Raw genomic sequence first — 27208 nt, 5'->3', positions numbered from 1 at the left:
GAGTGGACTTTAATCTTTTGAGTCATTGATCATAGTGAAGCAAAAGTGTGCAAGCCCCCTAGAGCAACATTTACACTTCACAGGATATGTAAAAATCTTGGTCTTACAGATATTTGGAGACTTTTGAACCCATCTGGTAGGGACTAAATATTTTTTTCATTAGTCCCTCATTTCATCACTTGTTGATTGCTCAATTTAGAAAATAAATGATCTCAGATCATGCCCTGGTGTGTTTAGAGGTGTTGCCACATACAGAGAAAAATAAATAATATAGTTGGCGCTTTAATGTGTTCCTTTTGCAAAATCCTGTATTCCAATAAATCTGGATAGATATATAAAACAGAGAGAGTCTTTTTCTATAATTCCCTCAGTGAAATCTGCTGGTGGTAAAATATTTACCTCAGCCATTGATATTAATAATGCTTTAAGAAATTATATCTTGATCTTCAAGTTCCACATCTTCATCTAATGATGATGATATTAGAAATTTGTGAAACCATTTAAACTTCCTAAACTGACAACTGAGCAAAGGATTTCTCTTGATTCTGAGATAACCTTGGAGGAGCTTGGTGAGGTAATTAAGGCCTTGCCTACAGGTAAAGCTCTGGAGCCAGATGGCTTTGCCGCTGAGATTTTTAGATCTGCTACAGAACTGACAACATGTAGAGCGGAGGAGGGCGGGGCAGGGCTAAAGAATTTAAAGAATTTAGTCCTGGATTAAAGAATGGAAAGATTTTTCCAACCATGATGCAGGCCAGGATCAGTCGGATTATTAAAAAAGACAATGATCCAGCTAGACGATAAAATATGATAAAACAAATTAGGCGAACCGATTAAGTAAAGTTATGACATCTCTTGTACATATAGATCAGGTGAGGTTTATTCTGGGCCGTAACTCCTCTGATAACATTAGGCGTTTCATTAATGCCATGTTGGCAGTGGCGAATGATCAGACTCTGGTCGCTGCCATCTCACTTCATGCTGAAAAAGGGATTGATATGGTAGAATGGGATTCTTTTTTTATGACTTTGGAAATGTACGAGTTCGGAAATAATTTTATTGGGTGGATTCAGTTACTTTATAGACACCCGGTAGTGGCGGTTCAAATTAATGGTTTCATTTCAGATAATTTTACTCTGGATAGGGGCACCTGGCAGGGTTGCCCTCTTTCCCCTTTATTGTTCTGTCTTTCCCTGGAACCATTAGCAACCACGATAAGAAAGGAGGATGATTTTCCAGGGGTGTTGGCAGGAGGCATGGTGCATAAGCTTTTGCTTTATGCAGATGATATTTTATTATTCGTCTCCGACCCTGCTAGATCTATGCCTTGCCTCCACAGAATGATTAATTCCTTTTTTAAATTCTCAGGATACAGAGTGAATTGGTCTATATCTGAAGCTTTGGCTCTGACAGCGTACTGCCCAGGAACAGCTTTTCAGCCAGGTGCCTTCCAGTGGCCCAAACAGGGTTTAAATATTTAAAAAAGTATTTATATACTAAATAAAGTATTAAGGATTTGGGTATTTTATTCCCAGCAAATTTATGTTATTTAGTTAAGAGTTTATTTTGACCCTTAAATAAAAAGGTTTTCGAGCGATGTGGGTAGATGGGCTTCATTACATTTATCTATGATTGGGAGGGTTAATGTTATTAAAATTAATTGTATTCAAAAATTCAACTACCTGCTACAATCTCTCCCTGAAGATGTCTCCCTCTCTTATTTTAAGCAATCTGATAGCATGTCGAAGTCCTTCATTTTAAATGGTAAACGTCCCAGATTACATTTCAGTAAATTGCATTTGACGGTTGACAATGGTGGGATAGGCCTACCCAAGATTTTGTTTTATTATTATGCATTTGGTCTCAGACATTTGGCTCATTGGTCGCTTTCCACCTGAGAGAGCCTCTCCCTGGTTTTGTATTGAACAGGAAGTTCGTGCCTCTATTTCGCCATTGCAAAGCCTTTCTATCAAACCGGAGAATTATGTTACACCCCGTTATCTTGCATTTGCACTCAGTATGGACAAAAGAGTTTAATTCAGACCTTTATTTAAATGTTGCCTCAAACATATGGCTGAACCCAAAATTATGTAAATCCCCTTTTTGCAAGTCAGAGTGAATTGTGAGGGAGGTTAATATGCTCGATGAACTATATGAGAGTGGAGTGTTGAGATCCTTTGAAAATATGGTTCAACATTTTGGGATTCCCAGGTCTCAATTCTTCAGGTATTTACAGCTGCACCACCTGCTCTGTACTATTTTTGGGAGTAGCATAAACCCCCCTAAAGCGGCAGTGTATTACTCCCTGTTAATTCAGAGTCTGAGGGATAGAGCTTCAACTTCTCTCAAAGAGATTATAAGAGAAAGATTTAAACTTGGTATTGGAAGAGGTATATTCGGGGGAATTGTTTAATTTTATAAAATTTGATTCAGTATTTTCAGTTATGTTTATTTAATTTGTTGAAGGAAATCAATAAAAATAGTTAATAAATTTTTTTTTTTAAATAAGAACTCTAAGGTCCGTCAAAATAAAAGTTTCACCAAAATAAAAGCTCTGTTTAACTGCATTATGACACAAAAATATTACTATTGTATAGAACATTTTAATATTCAAGGTAATAGCAATAATACTACTAATAACAGTAATTTAATAATACATGGTTTTATTATTATTATTTACAATAATAATTATCATTATTACAATTATTATTATTACATGTAAGCAATATCACAAAAACAAGTGTCCTGAATATCAGCACACTGTGATTCAGCTGTAGCTACCTTGTGCCACAGGTAATCAGATTTTGTCATGAATGTTTTCATTTATACCATGAAGCTCTGTGCATCATTGTATTTGACCAAAAGAAAATGTTGTTTTTTGGTCAAAATAAATTATTATATTATATTTTATGAAAACTTTATGTATTTATTTGATTAAACACTATTTTGTTAATAACATTTAATTAAAACATAAAACATGGAATCCAGAAAAAATATTAATGGAATATGCAGTTCTTTTAATCAATTCCTTTTCACGAAAACAACGTATGAAAGTTTCAGTGACCACACAAAGTGCATGAGTATTAAATGTGGTAAGCACTGAGGCATTATATGATTGGTTGTCTGTTGCTAAACAACTTTCTGTAACATTCTAACACCAAATCATTTCAGATTGTGTACCTTTGGCACCAGAATGCGGGGTTAACCACACACATGCAGTGCTTACTGCTCCAGAGCAGGGTTTAATAACCCCAGGTAAAAGCAGTGTTAACCCCTGTTGAAAATGTCAAGTGTGAAACTTTATCCCGGGGTTAAAAGCAGGATTTTAAAAGACATTACCCTGGGGTTAAGTGCAGTGTGAAAAGGCCTTGAATGTACCATGAAATTTACTCTTATTAATTAGTAGTATGGAAGTCTAAACTTTGGAAGCTGTCGCAATGGATTTTGCCTTAAGGTTGTCAGCAGCATGAAGTATCAGTAAATATGAAAATTTCATGAAAATTATGTGACTGTGGTGACATTGTTGCAAAATGATATCACATGGTATCTAGCACGGATCGCTGCAGTTCTGAGGTAAAATATTCATTGTGTGGCCCTGAAAGCTAGTTACATTTTATCCCAAACTGACAAAGTTTTCAAAGGTTAATACTTTATTGAGTTTTAAATAAAATACCTACCTCCCTACCCTAAACCAAATTCTCACCTATAATGTCATAAAAACAAATGTGACATAAAAAAAAAAAACAATCGCTGAAGCAACCACATCATTTTGTGGTGCTTCTTTGACTCTTTCAGCTAACACTTTTGCATGCTCTCAGGACTCGTGACCAGGACTCTATGCCGCGATACATGCATGGAGCCAAGTAAAAATTATGTTACTTATAGGTATAGTAATGTGATTCTTTGAGACCAGGTTGGAAATGGGACCAAGGCCAAAATATGTGAATTATCTACGTGCCTTTTTCTAAATTTATATAGGGGATTTAATCAATGCAACGAATCTAAGCCTAAGACTAGGCACCAAAACAGTTAGACTTCTAGCACATTAAAGCGATAAGCTAACGAAGGTCATTTTGTATACAGTATGTACACAAAAATCAACCACACATTTTGTTGACAATATTCAAATGTAAGATTGTACTTTTCTGTTACATCTTTTTCTGTTTTTTTTAAGTGTGTATACTAATTGAAATCTGTGGCAAACAGGTCTTCAACTCGGTTGAATGTACATTGTTATATCACATGCCAATATCAAAGTTGTGTGCTTGTTGGCATTCTTACACAAATATTACACAAATATTTAACGTGACAAAATCAGCAGCCCTGAAGCTGAACATTCATTATCCAGATTGACATCCATTGACGAGTAACTCACATACAAACTGGCTTGCACTGTTTTTGCTCCTCAATGTCACTCACTGTCAGATTGAATGTCCAAAGGAATCTAGATTGTGCACTTTTGCATTGGGCTTAATGTAAATCTAACAAAAACATCAGATTTTGAGTCTGACCTTTGAGCCACAAGGTTTCTCTGACACCAGCTGATAAGGTTTAAAGGGATACTTCACCCAAAAATTCTGACATCATTTACTTACCCTCGTGTGTTCAAAAACCCTTATGATTTTCTGTCTTCCAATGAACATAAATGATGTTTGGGAGAATGTTAGCAACATTTATTTTAATTGCATCCGTTTCCATTCAGTGAAATTGAATGGTGACTGAGGCTAACATTCAGCCTAAACTCCCCTTTTGTGATAGTTAGAAGAAAGTCATTTAGGTTTGGAACAAATGAGGGTGAGTATATGATGACAGAATTGTAAATTTGGGGTGAACTAACCCTTGAAGTATACCTCAAATTATAATGTTCTTCATACTCTCTTATTCAACCAGTTCCACTCTCTGAAATGTGTAAACAAATATTAAAATTCCAGATTGTCTCTGCCCAGCACCATAATATGCTTATGTGGCATTCAGATACCCTTTTTTGAATGTTATAAATAACTATTCAGATCATAGCAAGCACTAGCAGATCACCTACACGCCTAGCCATCCTGCACCACCTCCTCCTACGCAAAAGCTCACACTCAGATGGGCTTAAGGGCATATAGAAAGCCATTGCAGACACATTACAGAGAGAGATCTACTATCATTTAATGACTGCACAATATGACTGTGGATTTCACAGCTTTCATTTAGAACAGATTGCTTAAACATTTAAAAGGAATGTGTAAAAAGCTGTGTTAAATGTTATTCTATCATTGCAAAACACAACATGTTTACTGTGGTTATTTTTAATTGTTGTGTTATGCTTATGTGACATTTATTGTATTTTAATATCAACCCTCTCGGAGAAGCTACCATTTGTGGCTGTGGGCAGAGAGGCAGCCATCCTGACCTTGTGATTGGACAGCTCTCTATATCAAAATGAATCTCTGTGATTCACTGGACGCTTGACACCCACTGATGCCCACCCACACACGATATGGATGCACAAAGGGGCAAAGAGTGCTGCAGGCTGCTTGTGAACACCATGATATTATTCATTTCTTGCCTCAGACTTATACGGGATTCTTGTGCAAACAAAGCTATTTGCTCAAGGATAAAAATGTGAAGGTGCCCACGTGTCCTTAGTCAATACATATTCATTTTTGCCAGTGTAAAGGACGTTTTTTTTTGTAACGGAATTGTATAATCTGTTTTCAGCTGTATAAAACATTATGAATCCAGCACTAAAGGCTTTTGTTCCTGAGGGTGTTTTGTTTTGTTTCAATTAGTTTTTTTGGGATGTCTTCTGAGGTGGTTTGTCTTAAAAAAAAATAGAATAGGATGATATAGCTTGATTGTGCTCTTCAAAGGTAATAAATCCAAAGTTCTTGACAGATTGTTATAATTCACACTGGATAGCGAAATTGTGAGAAAGTGTACAACTTTTTGTGCCATAAAGGGATTTTTGTATTAAAATCATGGTTAGGTTTAGAATTTGGGTAAGGGGTTTAGACTTCGGATTAAATTTAATAACATTGTTTGATGGTATGTTTATTTTTCTTTAAAGGACTAGAAGTCTTACGATTTTGAGCCAGCTTGTTCAGTTCCTTACAATTTCACCATCTCATTCTAATTATAACGACTTTTCAAAAGAATCGCCTCCTGCTGAGGTGTGTGTGCGTGCGTGCGTGTGTTGGAAAGTTACCAAATAATTTGCTGAACTTAAATAAATATTCTGTCTCTGTGAATGTGTTTCTGTTGCTTCTTTTTGCTGCAATGTTTCATCTTAAATCTAGAATTTTGTTCTGCCAGGAGGCCCAGGGAGACATTTCAAAACTAGTGAACAAACAGCTGGTAAGTTAGGTAACCTCAGGGAATGCAATCATGGCTGATGAATTTTTTGGTTGTTTGCATTTGATTGTTTTATTGAAGTAAGTCATAATTATCATAGTGATTAGGAAAGAGAACCGTAACAAACTGGATGTCACTGCTTAACACAGGAGCACACAAATGCTATGCCTAAACAACAAGATTGCAAGCTCTGAAAACAGTCATAATTACATGGAACTTGGATCCATGTTCTTCTTTTGTAATGGACCTGAAACTAAATTTAGCTTGACATGATATAACACAAGTTTGAGCACAATGTAATGTTATTCAAAGTGAAACAAAATGTTTCCATGCCCTTTTGAATTTGTTTGTGTGTGTGGTGATGGTGGGGCACTTGAGACCCTTGAGGCCTGTCTTGATCAATTCAATGATTGCAAAACATCAGCGATCAAGGAGTCAGTTCAGAAGAAAATCCAGTCCTTTAAAGCTCAAGTGGTGATGTGAGAGGTAAGAGAGCTAAATACTCCTTCCTTTGTCTTAGCGTTTACAAGAGCAGTCAATGTCTCTTTTTAATGCAATAGCACAGCATGTTGAACCACCTCTAGAAAATCTGAACTATGCAGTGAAGTTTTGCATGTTTTTTTGTGTGATCTTTTTGAAGTGATCTTTTACAGTGGGATGGTCAGCTACTGCCTTTAGCAATGTCCTTTACTGTAGGTTTGTCCTAAGAAGACTATAGCCATCTAATGTCAACACTCATTTAAGATTATTGTTTAGACACCACATTGTTCCTAATAATATATTTCCTGATAAATGTATGCATTCATTTTTCAGTGGGGTGACTCATTGTCCAATTAAAGTAAGGCTACCATTGAAATGGAGAATGAGGGCTGCTTTATCAGGCAGCAGAAAAGGTCTAGACATTTCCCTTGCAATTAAATGCTCACCAACTCCCTGAATCCCTTTTCTTTAATTTCCACTATGGCGTAATGATGTTCATTACTCTGTTTTTGGAACACAAGCATCACAGATGAAAAGAAAATGAGGATGAAAAAAAAAGATATATGAAGAAACATGTAGTGGAAGGACATACAGGATTCCTAAACAATCTGAAGACTGAAGGTCCACACAATTCCTGAAGCTGAAATATGGAGCCAAGGTAGAAAGCGGAGGAGTGTAGAGGAAAACAGCAGAGCTTGAGGTCAAACACTCAAGCTGAGAGCTGAAGTGTATTGCGTGGAGTTGAACAGGTTCAAGTACATATGGATATGATGGTTGACATCTCCACCTGTATATTTCATAGGTCTGATTGCCAGTGTTTATCACACGTCCTCACTTCCCTGAAATAGAACACATAAAATTACTGCATTGATTGATATCACAGATAGTCCTGTTCTACAGTAGGTGTGCCACATGGACATTTTCCATAACCTTTCCAGGCATCTATGACAACTAGTTTTAAGATTTATATTTTTAAAATTTTTAATCCAGACCAATTTACTGATTAATAATGTATACTGATTTGCACAAAATACATTGAAATATTTGACTTAAGCAAAAAACAATTCAATAAATCTGATATCTGGATATCACCAGAACTCTGTGGATACATGTGGGGCCATCCGTTGATGAAAAATACACTTTATGATAAAAAAGATTAAACGTTACATCTGTGGTGTCATTTAAATGAAGCAAGTCTTAAATAGTAGGCTACTGGAACTGGAACTAAAACTAAAAGGTTCCACCAACTATATGTCTCAGCCTCTTGTCCCTCAAGAAAACAGCCACCAGTGAGTGAATGGGTACCAAACTGACTTGAAAATTGATATTATTGATATTGTGTAGAGACCTGTAGCATTACATATATAGTACAACGGGGCTAAAGGCACCCCTTAAGGAAACTTTGCATTTTTCTGGTCACAAAATGTATCAAGGTCAACATTTTGTATTTATTTTTATTGAATAAAATGTATTGAATTGGGCAACATATTTTGTGTGAAAAGAAATAATAACAGAAGGTTCTTTTGATTAAACTTTCTTTTTTTATATAAAACAAAAAGTTTTTGGCTCAACATTGAAATCAGTGATCCGGGGACAGCACAGCAGTTCTCGAGTCAACAGTACAATGAGCCACTCATAATAGTTCTCGAGTCAACAGTACACTAAACTGAGAATCGCCTTTTTCGGTGGTGTCCGACATACTGATAAACGATGAGCTGCTGACATTGAGCATGCCTGTGATTAAGGGTGAATGCATGTTTCAGGTGTATTTTGCTAAACAGCAGAAAGTATAAAAAATGTATGAAATGGAAAATAACTGATTTCATTACCAAGATCTAATGATCTTGCTAATTTCATTACCAAGATCATAACTGGATGCCACTCAAATGCAACGTTTCTGCTTGCACAATCCCAATAGACAATATAGCCTAGAGTAAATGCTGAACACTATTCAGTAAAAGGTTAGACAGTATTTCATTCCAAACGTAAAGCCACTCACTGAAGAGGAAAGAATGTGCTAAATTTTGCTAAAGGAAGAAAAGACACGGAGGCCTTTAATACACAGCAGCTGTTAGTAATTTAATTTCCCAAATATTGGAGTGCCGCCAACAACTCAATTAGTCTTTTCATTTGAATAAAATTCTTACATTTATGCTAAAGCAGGTGTAATACTTTCAGGATGTTAAGCCCTGAGAAGATGTCACCTCCAAGTGTCAGTCTTAGCTCCTCTGCCCTTGTTTTCTTAAAGGTGTAGTAAGAGATAGTGATGTCCAGTTCGTGAACGAATTGTTCTTTTGTACCGGTTCTTTTTAGTGAACGATTTGAACCAGTTCAACAAATCGGACTGAATCGTTTGAAACAGTTCGCATCCCAATTCAACACTGATCCACAAGTTACTCTCTTAACCTGTCTCTCAGATGTGCCTGACACTCAGAATCGAAATGAGCCAATAACCGGGAGTAATATGATACTAGAACTGGTGATATCTGCTTTTGCCAACACTTTGCAATGAACCGCTCCAACTAGTTAACAAATCTGAACGCTTGGGTCGCAACAGTTCTCGAGTCAACAGTACAATGAGCCTCTTGTAACAGTTCCCAAGTGAGAATCGCCTCTTTCGGAGGAGGCCGACATACTGAGAACAGCTCCTGACATTGAGCATGCCAGTGATTAAAGGTATGTTTCAGGTGTATTTTGCTGAACAGCAGAAAGTATAAAAAATAAAATATACTGGAAATATGTTAATGACTTGCTTTAATTACCATTTTATCAACGTATGGTGATGATCTGGTCGCAACTGTTCTCGAGTCAACAGTACACTCACTGATCCCAGGACAGCAGCTTCGAGTCAACAGTACATATTTCTATTTTTCTCTGTGGCAATTCCTCACTGAAAAAAAACAGTTGAATTAATATTAATTTGTCAACTTTTTTGCAGGTGTAGCCAAGATATCATACTTTGCAAGCCATCAATTATGCTGCAATTATGCCATTATGCTGCATTTCTGCACAAAGTTTAAAAAAAAATGATTACGGTCTATTAAATAGGTTTTGGTGCAAAAGGTCTAGTTGCATATGCAGACATGTAGCCAAATAAATAAATATGTTTACCCCAACTCTAAATATCATTCTCATTACAATGTGATACATTTTGATATGGATTATTTTTTATCCTTAACGTGTCAGAAATCGTAATAACAGGCTCTGCAGCTGCCTTGAATTTTAGCAAGGTACAGCATACCACTGTGAACCCATGGATGACCTAGAAATGAATGACATGCCAAAATGTAAAATGCTGCAAGATGCTTCACCAAAGAGCCAAATTAAACATCACCACCCCTAATTTCCTGCCTCTCAGTATCACATACTGAGAGAATACTCAAGGTTTCTAGTCACCCAGCAACTTGAGTTTTTGCACACCCTAGCAACTAATTTAGAATAGAGATAACAGATTGATTTGTCCTTCTTTAGAACTGCAAAGGCCAGTAGCTTTTATGAAGAGACTTCCAATGTATCACAGAGCAGAGGAATGCTGGGAAGTAAATCAGAAGGGTGAGGGTCTACTCTAGACTACCAGAGGCACACTTAGCTCCCAAAAAGATAAAATGCTCTCATTAAAATATTTAAACATGGCTTTACCTGGATGTCATACAAAAACAATTCCAACAAGATCGCATTTTCATGTCTTTATTGAACACATCTTAAACATGACATGTAGTGTAGACTAATTTATACAGAAATCCTGGTAAATCTAATAGTTCATGCAAAAGTGTGTGTGTGTGTGTGTGTGTGTGTGTGTGAGCGTGTATTTATCACTTTGTGGGGACCAAATGTCCCCATAAGGATAGTAAAACCCGAAATTTTTGACCTTGTGGGGACATTTTGTTGGTCCCCATGAGGAAAACAGCTTATAAATCATACTAAATTATGTTTTTTGAAAATGTAAAAATGCAGAAAGTTTTCTGTGAGGGTTAGGTTTAGGGGTAGGGTTAGGTTTAGGGGATAGAATATAAAGTTTGTACAGTATAAAAACCATTATGTCTATGGAAAGTCCCCATAAAACATGGAAACACAACATGTGTGTGTGTGTGTGTGTGTGTGTGTGTGTGTGTGTGTGTGTGTGTGTGTGTGTGTGTGTGTGTGTGTGTGTGTGTGTGTGTGTGTGTGTTCATTTAAATTTAAAAGTAATTCTTTGTATTAAAAAACTGATCTGAAATATTTTATTATGTTGGCTTGAAAAAGCCAGCATAATGTTAAGCTGCCTTTTCACACTTGTGTGCGACTGTCATATTTCTCCCTCTAGCGGCAGTTGTGACGAGCTGTCATACTGATCACAATGGATTTTGTTTTAAAGGGATAGTTCACCCAAAAATGAAAATTCTCTCTTCATTCTGGGGAGTACTTTATAGCCACGCGTTTCCGTGAAAAATAATTGCAAACCTTACAACTTCCATGAACCAATCAGAATCAAGCATTCAACAGACCCTTGGTAAAAGCCATAGGCTTCTACTGGTTAGAACACGTAAGACCACGACCATGCCATGCTGGCCCATATTTATATGCATTGTAACAGTTTAAAATGAATAAATGAATTATGGTCATGATAGATAAGATTAAAGATAGGAAGCACAGAGCGATCGCAAGGTGTCAGAAGACTTGGTGGTTAGAATGGGCAACAACATCTCATCACTGACCCTCAACACTGGAGCCCTGCAGGGCTGTGTTCTCAGCCCACTCCTGTATTCCCTGTACACACATGACTGTGTGGCAACACATATCTGCAATGCCATCATTACGTTTGCTGATGATATGACGGTGGTAGGTACCTGAGCCATGGGCTGCATGCTAGTTAAACCGGTTTGTAGCAGGGTTAAAAGGGACTTTGGCCAAACTTCACCTATCTAGTTTTTATTTACTACTGGAGAAAAAGGAGATTTATAAGCAGTCTATACTGGATGTGGCACAAAGGTTTAAGTACAAATCCACATGCTCCATTTCATAACATGTTTTAATTACTGCTTTTAAATAATGCAATTACAGAAGACAAACTTATTCATTTCCTTCATTATTAGGCAACAGCATACAGTGATCCAAACAGCCAAATTATGCATCTGAATGGTTTTATTACTGCATTTAAACATTGTCATTACAGAAGTTAAAAAAATAATTAATTTACATGTACAGAACTAAAGAGAAGTTGAGAGCAAGAAGTCCAAATTCTAAATCACATACACTGCAACTTGAACAACTTGATTTTGGGCTAGTCTTGAAGGAAATTAGTCATGTTGCTAAGAGACCAAAAGGCTGGCAGCTGAAGACAAGGAGACAGAAAGAAAGTTTTATGTGCTGACATTGGATTGAAAGGTAAGTGGGTGGATGAAGAAAAAAAAGCATTTGAGATGCAAGCTGGAAGGTAGAAAAATAGTAAAAATATGAAAGGCGAATGAAGAAATTAAGTAATGGATTCTTTCTGAAACTCTCCCTTGAATCTTGTCAATACAGATCTCTCCACATTGTCATAACCTTAGATGCAATATTTAAAAGATTTACTATTATCATGCAAGTGCATTTGAACCCAAAATTCAAGCAAATTGCTCTATTTCTGACTTGTACATTCACGCACACATAAAGGCAGTAACTAATGCACTTAATTCTGGTTTGTAATGTGGCTGTTACCAGTTTAACTTTCCTTACTGGCATGACTCAAGACACTTTACTCTTAATCATTTGATGCATGTGTGCTGATTGGCTCTCCACACCTATTATTCCCTTCCACCCAACTGTGGACGTTGATGACGTCATCTCTCTAAAATGTGAAGATTCAACATGCCAACAAGTTTTTGTATGACTTATATCTGATATAAATATGGACAGAATTCAACTATCCAAACTATTTTACACAGTCTAAAAACCTTCAAAGATATAGCAGATAAGGTAAGGCTGGTTAAATGTGGGTATTAAAAGGAATAGTTCACCCCAAAATGATCATCACTAACAAATCCTTATGCGGCCGCAAAACAAAATGTTTTACTTCTGTGGAACACAAATACGTTTTGAAGGATGTATGATGTGTTTGTCCACACAATGCAAGTCAGTGGGTTTCAAAACTTTCAAGCTGCAAAAAGGTAGTTCATACTACTCAAATTATAATTATATATAATATCAATATTCAGTTGATGTTTTCAAGCAGAGTATTGTTTCAAAGATCGTTTACATTCCTGGAATCAAATGAAACCAATTCTAAACAGCATTTGCTATTGCATTGTCTTATGTACACTCACTCTTTCCATCACAGTGACTCAAACATTCATTCTTATTTGAAGGATTACAGCAGACTTGGTTCTACTAACTTATTGAAATTGTAAAATCAAATAAAAGTGAGGTCTTGTGGTAGAAGTACAATAATAAGATTGGTTTCTATTTTGCTCCAAACATAATATATATATATATATATATATATATATATATATATATATATAAATACCTGGTTGAAAGAATAATAGTTTCATGTTCAAAATGTACCTATTATGGTCACATACTGTATCTCCACCCATGTTTCTTCCAAAGCTATGCTGTTGCTATGTTGACACGATTACAGTTTGAATGCAGTACTGCATGTGTCTTGTAAATCACAGCCAGACAAATAAAGCTGCATTACTTCTCTGAACTATACTAAACCTATAATGCTCAAATCATGGCAGATAAATTGTTCCTCTTTTGGTTTTCACAGAGCTTCAAATGTGTGGCATAGGCTAGCAAATTAACAGAATGTAGAAATCTGAAAGGACATTCAAGCCCACTCACAGTATGAAGGAAACACTCACAAATGTGTTGTTATTTGCTGCGGGGTACAACGAAAAGCTTTCCTTGCGTGACTGCAGACTCAGACTTGCAATTTTGGGAAAAGCAAATGAAGTTGATCTGCTTTAACATATTATTTTAAAAGATCATATGACTGAAAAAAAGTAGTTCTCAGTAATTTGGTCCAGACTGCCCAAATAAACTCCCAATTCCTCCTAATGAGGCCAAGAGTGTAAATGTGTGTAATTTTTATTGTAGGCAAAGACAAAAATAAATAAATATAAAAAAGACACAAATGCTTGTAGAGAGATCTAATCAACTTTGGTGTATATGATGTCAGAACAGACACTCAGCAGGAGCTTTTCAACATGTTTACAGGAAGCCATAGAGGTACTGGCAACAGGGAGCTCCAGAACCACATCACCAGTCATTCTGGGTTAATTAGGAAAGCAATTGAACTTGCAATGTCCTTAAATTAACTTAACCCAGTGGAGAAGCTCTATTAAAATGAAAGAGAACAGTTTTGCTTCTCTTCCCGCAGAATAAACATACAATATGGCAGAACTTAAGCTAAACTTGGGAAAAACTGAGCTTACACGATACAGAGTAGGCGGTACTTTTCCGACATCACGTTGCCAGAGTTGTTTAATCTCGTTTCATGTCACACACGCAGTCTGTTACAAGCCGAACCCGAATCAGCAATCAGTTCTACAACTGATATTTGGATATCTAATGTAAGCTTAATGTCAATGCTGAGCGTATTGGACACTTCAGTTTTGTTCATAGGCTTGTAATCTTTGGAATTGTTTTGATAGACGAGTAAAAAAAGCAAAAATGGCATCTGTTTTGTTATACAAAGCAACTAATTTTCAGTTAATTGTTATTTCTACCTCTTTCCAGTCACAGAGCACTTTATTTTGAGAGTTGTTTAAGTCAGAGAAGATCCTGTAACTTAGTGCAGTTTGGGGGAAATTGTAATGTTTAATAATTTATTTTATTATGAAAATAAACATTTTCATTGAAGAAAAGTAGATTTTTGTTTGTATATGCTGTCAATTATGGTTCTTAGAAAGAAAATCTGGAAAAAAAATCAATAAAATTTTTCTTTCCTAGATTGCTTGCCCACTGTCACAGACCCACATATTTTCTTCTTCAATAACTGAAAGGAAGTTTGGGCGGTTTCTATGAAGGATGCTTAAACAGTGGTGTAGAAAAGTTACACCCATAAAAAGCCAAAAGCGTTTTATGGGTGAAATCCTGAAAAATTGTTTGAGTTAAAAAAAATTGCACGTTGTAACTGCAAACTTGTTATACCTTACATTCTGTTTTTTTAAAGAATAACAATATATACATATAGTATAATAGAAATTTTATATTCTCTTGGCTATTTCTGAAAGTGCACAAAACCTTTTAAGACTTGCATTACCTTCAGTGGTGTAAGCTTTGTGTGAACACTAGGAAGGACAAATCAAAACTCCTACATACCGGTTTGCCAGTGTTTCCAAAATACAAATAAAAAGGTGTTTGGAAGGCTGCGTCCTCCGAAGGTTGCATTTGTCTGCTGCATACGTTGAGGCTGTCTCGTTTCATAAAAGTGAGTAGGACACTTCGAATGAGACCTTCTTTTAAGGGAATTCGGAGGATGCATGAGGTGTCTCCTTTGGAATTCTTTGCCTCAGGGGGGCACACTTTTAACATGTATTTTAACCTACTTTCATGATTATTTCAAGTAATTGTTTACCATGTCATGTATTACTGCAATCTCTAGAAGTAAGCTAATAAAGCAATTTAAAATCAAATGAATGTTTCATGTTCATTTATTTCACAAGTAAAGTCTTTAAATGCAAACATGGCTTGCTTGCTTGTGGCGCTCTGATCTTGCATGAATTGCAAATCCCCCTTCCTTGTAGGTTGCCTTCCAGTTTTTTAAAACCACTCTCAAAAACAGACACAGGTATAAAATGTGTGTGTCATCGGTATATTGAAGTTGTATCTCTTTTCATCTTTTTCACTGATCTCCAGCCCCACAGCTCCTCACCTTTCCTTTCCTCTTCACCTCAGGCGCAGCTTAAGCCCAGGGACTCCTCAGTGGAGGTGCACAGTGACTGGGAGGTGAAAGAGGAGGTGAAGATGCGATACACAGATGTGGCTGACCCACTCGACATGTGAGCATCCTGTCATCAACCATATTATTATGAAATAATTTGCTATGAGTGCATTGGCTCTTGAGGGAGCCCTTCATTGCTTTTCTCTTTACCAGTGAGTGCTGTGGAGCTCTTGAGTACTACGATCGCATCACCACTCTCAATGAGAAACCTCTCAAGAGGATCTTCCACACTTTTACCACCACTGACGAACCTGTGATACGCAAGGTACAATGAAGCACACTTGCACTGCTAGTCTTCAGTTGGCATTGCTGCTTCTGTCTGACAACTTTATTGACAGACTCTGCTATAAATGGTAGTGTTAATTCAGCTAATCTGAACTCACCACAGCTGGCTAAGACCCAGGGAAATATGTTTGCCACCAATGCCATCCTGGCAACTCTGATGTGCTGTACACACTCTGTCAACTCCTGGGATATTATAGTTCAGCATGTGGGCAACAAGCTCTTTTTTGACAAGAAAGACAACTCTGATTTTGGTAAGCATAAGCTTTTGTTGTTGCGCTTTTGAAAATACATGCTTCTAAACAGTATAGTGTCTAATAAATTACAAAATCGGTCCAGAATCAGTGCATTTTTTTATTACAATTTAAACTTAAACATGTTGTAAAGTTTTTATATTTAAACCTGGATTTCCCTATGAAAATAGCCATAGAAGAGTTAAAAACAAACATGTTTATGCTCAACTCAAAGATATTTCATCAGCCCAATTTATTTATTTTTAGGTGAGTTCAATCTTTGTAAAATTATGGTTAAATATCAACTCATGAAGAAGTCATGGAAATTCAGTGATCAAAAGGGATAGAGATCATCATGAATGTACCAATTATCTGTGTGTTTGCTCCATAGAATAGCATTTTTGCAGTTTTTCCATTTTGTGTCAAAACTAAAACTGTTTCTCCTTTGAAGACCTGCTTACCGTGAGTGAGACTGTGAACGAGCCACCTCAGGATGAAGGCAGCTCCCTCAATTCCCCCCAAAACCTGGCAATGGAGGCCACCTACATCAACCACAATTTCAGCCAGCAATGTCTCAGAATGGTATGTTTTTGCTATTCGACTATAACCTGACAATATCACAGTGTATTTTAAGCCTGATCATTAACAATATAGATGTTCTCAGGCAAACACATTTGTATGAATGCTATTTTTGATTGTTGTTTTGGTGTCAGGGAGGAGAGAGACACACAAGTTCCCCAATCCTAGCCCATTTGTCGAGGAGGACATGGAGAAGAGTGGGGTGGCGTCTGTTGCCTACAGGTGTGTGCTGACCTCTGCTGTTCACATGGAGCATAGCCACCTTTAAATATACTGCAACTTAAAGTTTTACTAAGAATAATAAGGGTTATACAGTATAATTGCGGTATTGAATTACATTACAAAAAAGGGTTGAATCATAAACAAACTTTATTGTTGTTCTCTTAATAAGTTTAATTACTTTAACAAAGAACTTTGAACTAAACCCTGAACGTTTAAAAAACTACTATCAACACCATAGATACATAGCCAAATATAACATTACGTTGATGTCTTCATAGTTAAATGGTCATTATGCCAATGGGCCACTGATGAATACAGATCAGTACAGGCCTTGTCTTGTTGAGACTAATGTTTAAATTGTAATTTTATCAAGCCAGCTCCTACAACAATAGTATGCATGTTTTTTTTTTTCTCGATGTCAAGCCAGTTGCTAATATATTCCTAGGAGCTAGCTATAAATATAATAAAAGTAAGTTCATTCACACTCTATGGCAATGTACGATTATGTTGTGTTCAAACTTGAACTTGATATTGAAATCATCATTGTACCACAATGCCATTATTAATTACAGGACATACTGTTAACTGATTACAACTGTATTTGAGTTACTACAAGACGCGAACGTAAATGTGTGAAAGTGGTGTTCTCTTAGGAGAGGTTCTCTCGTATTGCGTAAGCTAGCTTACGCTACGGGAAAGATTCATCTTTTCTGAGATATTGAAGCCAAAAAATTATCCTTAATTTTTGTATCCATTGTCAACGCAGTGCGGCAGCTGCAGACCTTGAGCGGGCTAGCTAGCGAGCTCATAGGTTGCTCTGCGGCAACTGCTGCAGCCTATAGACGAGCATGGGCGAACTTGCATCCAATGAGAGGCGTCCGCGCGCTCACTGCAACAAAGCCCGCCAAAATGGGCGTGACTAGAGTGCATATAAGCGTAGTTCGTAGGCTGGAACCCTGATTTTCATCTCTTCAGCGAAGCTCTTCGCATCTCTGAACTGGAAGCCGCATCGCTGTTCGAGGGGCATCAAGCAAGCGTGGACAGCGCCGAAGAAGCCGGCCGTCTTCGCCACCTTCAGCCGTCCTGCGAAGCTACGCCATCCGGCGACGTATCCTTTTAAAGCAAGCTAGTTCTTATGAACTTCACAAAAGAGTAAGAGCGTCTTTTAAAGATGCCTCGCTCCACTTGCGCCTCATGCCGCGCTCTTCTCAGCACCGGAGACCGCAACGCCATCTGCGCTCTCTGCCTGGGACTGGGGCGCAGAGCTCACCCGCTGAAGGCGGATGCGATCTCTGCGAGGAGCTTCGATGTCGACCCTGCGGGCTCGACTCGGCGCTCAGGACCGAACGCCGCTGCCGCCTTCCATTCAGCCGCAGCAGTAAAAGCGCCGCTCTCAAAGGCTGCCGGAACCAGTGGTAGAAGCGATTGCCTCGCCGGAGCCCCTCCCTCGAAAGCATCGACTTCACCCTCCACGCCCACCGGGACGCCGCAGTTGCCGCCGAGCGGCTGCTCTGCTGCCATCTCGGACTAAGAAGCGGAGGATAAGGGCTGTTCCATCATGGCTTCGACAGCGAGGAGTGGTCAGGCTCACACGCCTCCTCCTCGCCCAGGAATCCAGCAGGACCAGCGCCAGAGTCGAAGGGGAACCACGCGCCCTCACACAGGCCATCGACCGCCTCGGGCTCGAGTGGTCACCGCCCCTGAGCAGGCCCCCAACAGACTCCACGCCGCGACCTTTGCCCGCCCTCCGCGAGATGGCGGTCTAAGCTGGTGCTCCCGCCTAAGGCCTGCAGAACTACTTCTGCCTGTGTTGGTCAGCGCCTATACCGCCGCCGGCCAAGCCGCATCTGCTCTGCATTCCATGGCCGTCTTACAGACAGAGGCTGTTTCAGATCTGACTAGCCGACTTGGGAGAAGCTGAACGCACTACGCCGCGCTCTCTGTCCGGTCTCTTCGGTTCCGCGGTGAGTGGCATTGTTGACCGTTCTCGAGCTCAAGCCATGAATCTCTTTCTGCCTCATCGCTGCTAGCTCCTCTGCAGGCCGCCCACGTGACCAGCCTCCTGCACGAGCCTCTTCACAGCGCCCAGCTCAACAAGCCAGACTTCTCAGCGTCGACAGGGCGGCCGCCCTCGATCAGGCTCAGACAGCAGCCGCAGACCGCCGCCTCTGCGGGCCTCGGCCTAAGATTGTACTGAAACCTGAGCAACCGAAGTCCTCCTAGCGTTGTTGAGAAAACGACGGCTCAGTCCCGCCACGGCTGGACCACCGTCAAAGCTTTGCCCCTGTCAGTCCCCTTCTCTCAGGCTACTGCAGTGGTGGATTCAGCAGCCAACAAGCCGGTGATACTACCCGCTTGCTCTGCACTCAAACGCCGCTTTCACGGCGACTCAAAGAAATCTTGTAAAGAGTAAACATGCCTTATGTGTAGAAAATGTGCCCACAATCCAGCGTCACCCCTACACACAAGCATTACACATCCCGTGTCCCTATCAGAGCACACTCACATAAGCTGTTCACGACCGGCTCGAGTGTTAGAGTTAAAAAGCGCCCACGAGCCCGCGCGCTGCCTCTCCTCTGCCCGCTCTGTCACACGGCCAGCTGTATGTAAGTCCCAGTACGCCCCTATCAGTCCCCTTCTCTCAGGCTACAGCAGTGGTGGATTCAGCAGCCAACAAGCCGGTGATATTACCCGCTTGCCTGCACTCAAACGGCGTTTCCACGGCGACTCAAAATAAAGCCTTATGTGTAGAAAATGTGCCCACAATTCAGTGTTCACCCCTACACACAAGCATTACACGTCCCGTGTCCCTATCAGAGCACACTCACATAAAGCAGTTACGACCGGCTCGAGTGTTAGGGTTAATAAACGCACCCACCGAATCCGTCAGGCGCTCCATTCTCTGGCCGCTCTGTCACACGACCAGCCTTATGTGTAGAAAGTGTGCCCACAATCTAGTGTTCACCTCTACACACAAGCATTACACGTTCCGTGTCCCCATCAGAGCACACTCAAAAGCGGTTACTGAACCACTCCATTGTTAGAGTCAATAAATGCGCTCACGTAATACGCGCGCTACCATTCTCTGCCCGCTCTGTCACACGGCCAGCAAACACTTCTCTGTATGTAAGTCCCGTGCCCGTGGCTATGCTTGCGCATCACTTAACAGACGTGACTCTTTCCCCATTCACCTCAATCGGAAGTCACTCACAGAACAGCCTGTCCATGCTGTCTGCGAGCAGTCCAGCATAAGCACAGTAAGCGCTCACACATTCTGTTCAGCTGCTGTGTGCGGCAATCAGAGCGATTTGGCCATTCACCCTCTAACATTACGCTTCAAAGCGTGGGAAGATATTCCAAGGATATCCGAATGGGTGTTAAGCACAATAAAACAGGGCTATTTGCTACAGTTTGATCGCCGTCCTCCTTGCTTCAGAGCTGCTCGAAACTACTTTGAACACGGAAGCAGCGTGCATGCTTCGCTCAGAAATAGCAAACCTTCTGTGCAAAAGGGCCATAGAGAGAGTGCCGCCTCCCTGAGCGAAGTCGGGGTTTTACAGCCGTTATTTTCTTGTCCCCAAGACGGCGGCCTCAGACCAATATTAGATCTCAGGGTTTTGAACAAAGCGCTTGCAAAAGACCGCTCAAAATGCTTACAACCAGCAAACTCCTCGCGCGATGTGCGCCAGGGGACTGGTTTATTTCTCTCGATCTGAAAAATGCATACTTTCAGATTCAGATAAATCCCGTCACAGGCCATTCTTGAGATTCGTCTTCGACGGCCAGGTTTATCAATACACCGTCCTTCCGTTCGGCCTGTCCTTAGCACCCGTACTTTCACGAAGTGCATGGACGCTGGCGCTCGCACCCCTGCGGAGTCAGGGTTTGCGAATTCTGAACTATTTGGACGATCGGCTGATTTTGGCACAATCACATACGGAGCTTCTGTCTCACAGGACAGTTCTCCTCAGTCATCTGAACAGTTTGGGCCTTGCAGTCAATTGGACCAAGAGCTCACTACAGCCCAGTCAGGCAATTTCCTTCCTTGGAATAGAACTAGACTCAGTGGCAATGACGGCTCGCTTATCTACACAGCCGCGCGCGTGTGCAGCGACTAGCCGCGTCATTTCAGATGAACAGCCTCACACCTCTGAAGAAATTTCAGAGAGTGCTAGGCTACATGGCCTCAGCCGCAGCAGTACTTCAGCTGGGTTTACTGCACATCGCTCGCTTCAGCATTGGCTAAACACCCGCGTCTCGCCGGGCTTAGGCCACAGGCCACCAGCCCATCAAGGTGACTCAGACCTGTATTTCAGCTCTGCAGCCCTGGACAGTGGCCGAATGGTATCAGCAGGGAGTGACAATGGGAGCTGTATCTCGCCGAAAAGTCATCTCGACAGACGCGTCCAACACGGGTTGGGGCGCGGTCTCGCGAGGGCTCTCCGGTTTTCGGCCTATGGTCAGTTCAGGAAAAGCTCCTTCACATAAATTGTCTGGAAATGATAGCGGTCGATGCACGCCGCGGCGCTTTCTCCCGGTCATTCAGGGTCACCACGTCCTGGTCCGTTCGGACAACAGATCTGTGGTATCCTACCTAAACCGTCAGGGCGGTGTCAGATCCAGGAACCTCTTCCATCTGACGAAACGCATACTGAGTTGGTCCCAGTGCCACCTGCGCTCGCTGAGGGCGACGCGACGTGCCAGGCCACCTGAACGACGGCCCGGACAGACTGTCCAGAGACAATATTCCCCAGGGAATGGTCCCTGCACGCTCAAACAGTCCAGACGTTATGGCACCTATTCGGCAGAGTGGAGATAGACCTCTTTGCGTCCAAAGAGAACTCTCACTGCCCAATATTTTTCTCGAAGCGAGGACGCAGCTGGCCCAGGACTGGCCCAGACGCCCGCTTACGCCTTCCCTCCCGTCTCGCTATTGCCACAGGTAATGCAGAGGATCAGGGAAATGCGTCACTCGGTGCTCCTCATAGCCCCACGTTGGGAGAATCAGACATGGTTCCCGGAGCTTACGCAGCTGTCACTGACAGCGCCGTGGCCCATCCCAGTGAGAGCAGATTTCCTCTCTCAAGCTCGCGGCACAATCTGGCATCCCCACCCAGAGCGCTGGGCGCTGCATGCGTGGGTGATCAACGACTACCTGTCGCTCTGCCAGAAGGAGTAATAAACACCATCATACACGCTAGAGCCCCTTCCACGAGAAGACTCTATGCGTCAAAATGGTCTGTGTTCTCAAAATGGTGCACCGACCGAAACCTGGACCCGCGGACATGTGGGGTGTCGTCGCTGCTCGTATTTCTACAAGAGCTGCTGGATAAGGGCAGATCCCCATCCACGCTCAAAGTGTATGTGGCGGCCGTTGCGGCGTTCACTGAACCCCTGCACGGCCAGTCATGGGGTAAAACGAGCTGGTCATCCGGCTTCCTCAGGGGAGCTAGAAGGATGAACCCCCACGCCCCCATCGGTTCCTATCTGGGATCTTTCTATAGTTCTCGAAACTATGAAAGCCCCCCCTTTCGAACCACTTCAATCCGTGGATTTGAAATACCTTTCACTCAAAACCGTTTTTCTGACTGCCCTGTCATCAGTCAAACGTGTGGGAGACCTTCACGCGCTGTCTGTCAGCGCTGCGTGTCTTGAGTTTGGACCAAGTGACTCCAAGGTCATATTAAAGCCTAGACACGGCTATGTTCCCAAGGTGATCGGTACTCCTTTCAGAGCACAGGTCATTTCCCTATCGCCGCTGCCAGCACCCGATAGCGAACGCGACGCCAATCTCCTTTGCCCGGTCAGAGCACTGAGATTGTATACTGCGCGCTCCGCCGCTTTCAGACGCTCTGAGCAGCTTTTCGTTTCGTTCGGAGGGCGCACCAAAGGTCTCGCCGCCTCGAAACAGACACTATCTAGATGGATAGTGGACGCTATTGCTGCTGCATACGCATCAAAAGACCTGCCATGCCCGTTGGGCATTAGGGCTCACTCCACTAGAGGCATGGCATCCTCGTGGGCATGGTCCAGCGGGATTTCCATTCACGACATATGTGTGGCAGCGGGATGGACTTCCCCTCCACCTTTGTCAGATTTTACAATATGGAAGTGCCCGCTCTGCAGGCAAAACTACTAGCGGTTTAATACGCTACAGCTCCCTGGTGAGCTGCACTGATGGGACACATTCCACACAGACCGGCACCGCCGCTCTGTCGTTCCCTTCCCACTATGTGCTTATGTATTACACAATCAATGACCCGCATTCTTGCCGGCCAAATATTATTTCCCCACTCATAAGGGCTCCCCGGGTCCCCCTTAATTCTCTGGGGCTCATACAGTGGATGCTTGGCGCGCACGGTGTTGACAATGGGTTCCCGTAGCGTAAGCTAGCTTACGCAATACGAGAGAACCTCTCGTAAGAGAACGTATCGGTTACCTAACGTAACCTCGATTCTCTCTAGATGAGGGAACGAGTATTGCGTAGCCGGCCATGCTCGCGCCACGAGCGACTTTTCGCTTCAGTCAATGAAAACCAGGGTTCCAGCCTACGAACTACGCTTATATGCACTCTAGTCACGCCCATTTTGGCGGGCTTTGTTGCAGTGAGCGCGCGGACGCCTCTCATTGGATGCGAGTTCGCCCATGCTCGTCTATAGGCTGCAGCAGTTGCTAGCCCGCTCAAGGTCTGCAGCTGCCGCACTGCGTTGACAATGGATACAAAAATTAAGGATAATTTTTTGGCTTCAATATCTCAGAAAAGATGAATCTTTCCCGTAGCGTAAGCTAGCTTACGCAATACTCGTTCCCTCATCTAGAGAGAACCGAGGTTACGTTAGGTAACCGATACGTTTTAGCGAACTACTCTTTGACCTTTTGAAAGCAAGCTACACATTATCTGCAAATGGCAAAAACAGTTCACTTTCTTTGTCATCTTAGTTAGTTGTTTCTTACAGTGTATACTCTCAGATTTCAAAAACAGTTTGGAAAAATGAGCAGAACTGTCACAACTTACATTTATCTCACTGAATTGCATGCAATGATTGTCCTGCAGATGAGCAAACAAGTTGTTTTTCCGTGTTTCTCTGCCATTTTCTGCCACATGTTTTGCTCAAAGGGAAACCATCCCAATCAACAATCCCTCTACATTTTTATGGAACCTAAAATGCTTCCACTTTTCCGACTTAACCCTATTAGAAGGCGGATAAAGCATCGGCTGTGTTCCTTCTTCAGCCAGTCCACGGCGGTTTGTTTACATCAGAGTGTGCATGTGTCATTTTTGCTGCATACATGCAGTGTTATGAATCTTTATTCGTTGATGCGATAAAAACTACTGTGCGACAAGAAAAATCTAAACAATTTGGCTAAAAGTTTATCTGGAATTTGTTATGGTATTTTGAAGTGCCCATGATAGCAATCATATTTCATATTTTGTTATGTTGCATACAAAAAATTTATTTTTAAAAATAAAAAAACTTTAATAAGACATAAATGTCTCTACAGACCCAGTACTTAGTTGAAGCACTTTTGGCAGCGATTACAGCCTCAAGTCTTTTTGGGTATGCAACAAGCTTTGCACATCTGGATTTCATTAAGGATATCTCTGTTTTTTGCTGCATTCAGCTTTCCTTCAACCCTGACCAGTCTCCCAGTACCTGCCACCGAAAAAAAAAAAACCCACAGCATGATGCTACCACCACCACCATGCTTTATAGTTGGAATGTAATTGCGCAGGTGATGAGCCTGGTTTCCTCCAGACATGGAATTGAGGCCAAACAATTCAATCTTCATTTCATCAGACCAGAGAACCTCTTACAGTCTGTTAGTCCTTTAGGAGCTTTTTTTGCAAATTACAAGCAGGCATTCGCGTGTCTTGCATTGAGGAGAGGCTTCTGTCTGGCCACTCTGCCATGAAGCCCAGATCAGTGGAGTGTTGTCCTTCTGCAAGTTTCTCCCATCTACAGTTAACGCATGATCTCTGGAGCGCAACCAGAGTGACCATCAGGTTCTTGGTCACTCATACAAAGGCCCTTCTCCCCCCAATTGTTCTGTTTGGCCATGTGGCCAGCTCTAGGAAGAGTCCTGGTTGTTCCAAACTTCTTCCATTTAAGAATTATGATGAATTATGGAGGCCACTGTGCTCTTGGGAACCTTCAATTCAGCCAAAACTTTTTTGTAGCCTTCCCCAGATCTGTGCCTCAACACAATCTTATCTCTGAACTCTGCAGACAGTTCCTTTGACCTCTTGGCTTGATTTTTGCTCTGATATGCCCAATCAATTGAATTTGCCACAGGTGCACTCCAATCTAAGTGTAGAAACATCTCAAAGATGAGCTAAATTTCAAGTGTCAACGTTTTGTAGTTTTGTATTTTATATATATATATAATACAAAACTACAAAACGTTGATATATATATATATTATAAAGTTATAAAAAATCGTTTTTTTGCTGTGTCATTATGGGGTATGGGGTGTAGATTGATGTTAAAAAATAATAGTTTTAAGCATTTTAGCATAAGGCTGCAACATAAAATGAAACAAACAAAAATGAAGTGGTCTGAATACTTTTCATGTATGTATTCAGATTAAAATATATTGCATTATTCTTGCAGCCAATAAAGCATGATGAGTCAACACAAAAAGTGGCTTAAAAACAAATATACTGTTTATTGTTTACAGCCATCCATTTCGCAGTTTAGTTGGTCAGTCTCTACTGTTCTCACAGGACACGTTCCTGTGTTACACTTTTGTAGCATCTTACTGGTTTTAGAGTCATAAACACTGTGTTTTTAGGATACTGTGCCAAGTTAAACGTAGTTGAAACTTTGAAAAACATTGATCTCTGAATTCTGTGCTTAGTCCTGCTTAGCGCTACATGTGAAGTTTGTTGAGGTGTGCCAACTGCCCCCTGATGACTCTGCTTATAAAGCATGAACATGTAATTCAAACTTGAATTGCTCCAATGGTAGAAAAACACATCAGGGGTCATGATTAATCGCATACATTTTTTTAAAGCGTTGTTTAACACATTCAATCGAATGCCTAATTATAACCCTTTATGTATGATGTATGGAATGAATGTTTTTGTCTTTCTGTATATCTCTCATCTGATTTCTGACCAAGACATGTGCCTTCATTTATGTGTTTTATTTTAAATATTAAACTACAAAAGGCTCATGGCTAATTAAGAAACCCTCACTTTAGGCATGTCTTTCGTTACCATGTAAAGGACTCATCTAGGCATGTCGTCCTGGGCACACAGCAGTTCAAGCCCAACAAGTTTGCCAGCCAAATTAACCTGAGCATGGAGAATGCCTGGGGCATCCTGCGCTGTGTTATCGACATCTGTCGCAATTCCTAATTCTCAAAGACCCAAATAAGTTGAGGAGAGAGCTGTCTGTCATTCTGCAGAATTAAGATCTTTTTGACATGTACTGCTACACTGCTGGAATATCTAAATGCCTTTGTGTGAATTGAGAAGATTATCAAAAGGAGTTGTTTTTCCTGAGCCACAAAATCTATCTAATCAATCACAGCTTGTGTACTAAATAAATCTACTGTTTTAACACACCTGCATAGTTGTGTTAAAACCATAAAGGTGACTACTGGTATGTTGTTAATTTGAAATTATCTGTAACACTATGCTGTAAATAAACTCGACATGTGACAGTAGCAATCACCTCTTTTCTGGCCTAATGTAAGGTGTTTTGAATGCATAACTCTCCAAGTGCTACAGTTAAATCACATGTGTGTTTCTTTAACAGCAAGTAATCAGGGTGTACAGCCTGCCTGATGGGATCTTCAGCTCTGATGAAGATGAATGGGAGGATGATGAGGAAGAGGAAGAAGACAAAGAGGGTGAAGAGAACAGATTAATAGTTTTTCACTTAAATTCCTGTATCCATAATTTTTTAAGTTACTTATGTTTCTAAATTGTTTGATTTCTCCAACAGATGAAGACAATTAAGTGATCATTAACTACCACAGCTGGTGGTATTATGTATTTTTAATACTGTCAGAGCTGAATAAAGATAATTCATTATTCGTATGCTGTTGTGATGTCTCTGTTTAATCATCATAAACTACTGGAGCTTGGAGGCAATACAAATGACCCTTTCTATTACGAATATATACAGGTGAAACTCGAAAAATTAGAATATCGTGCAAA

At 40.8% G+C, this 27208-nt stretch overlaps 1 pseudogene; it reads left to right on the top strand.

The window, feature by feature from the left end:
- Positions 1-11416: 11416 nt before the first annotated feature.
- Positions 11417-27007, top strand: LOC127648133 (eukaryotic translation initiation factor 3 subunit D-like; annotated as a pseudogene).
- Positions 27008-27208: the final 201 nt, after the last annotated feature.

The sequence above is a fragment of the Xyrauchen texanus genome, chromosome 8, assembly GCF_025860055.1.
Source record: "Xyrauchen texanus isolate HMW12.3.18 chromosome 8, RBS_HiC_50CHRs, whole genome shotgun sequence".
Classification (NCBI taxonomy): Eukaryota; Metazoa; Chordata; class Actinopteri; order Cypriniformes; family Catostomidae; genus Xyrauchen; species Xyrauchen texanus.
Note: the sequence above shows the minus strand (reverse complement) of the source record. Positions and strands in the feature narration are given on the sequence as shown.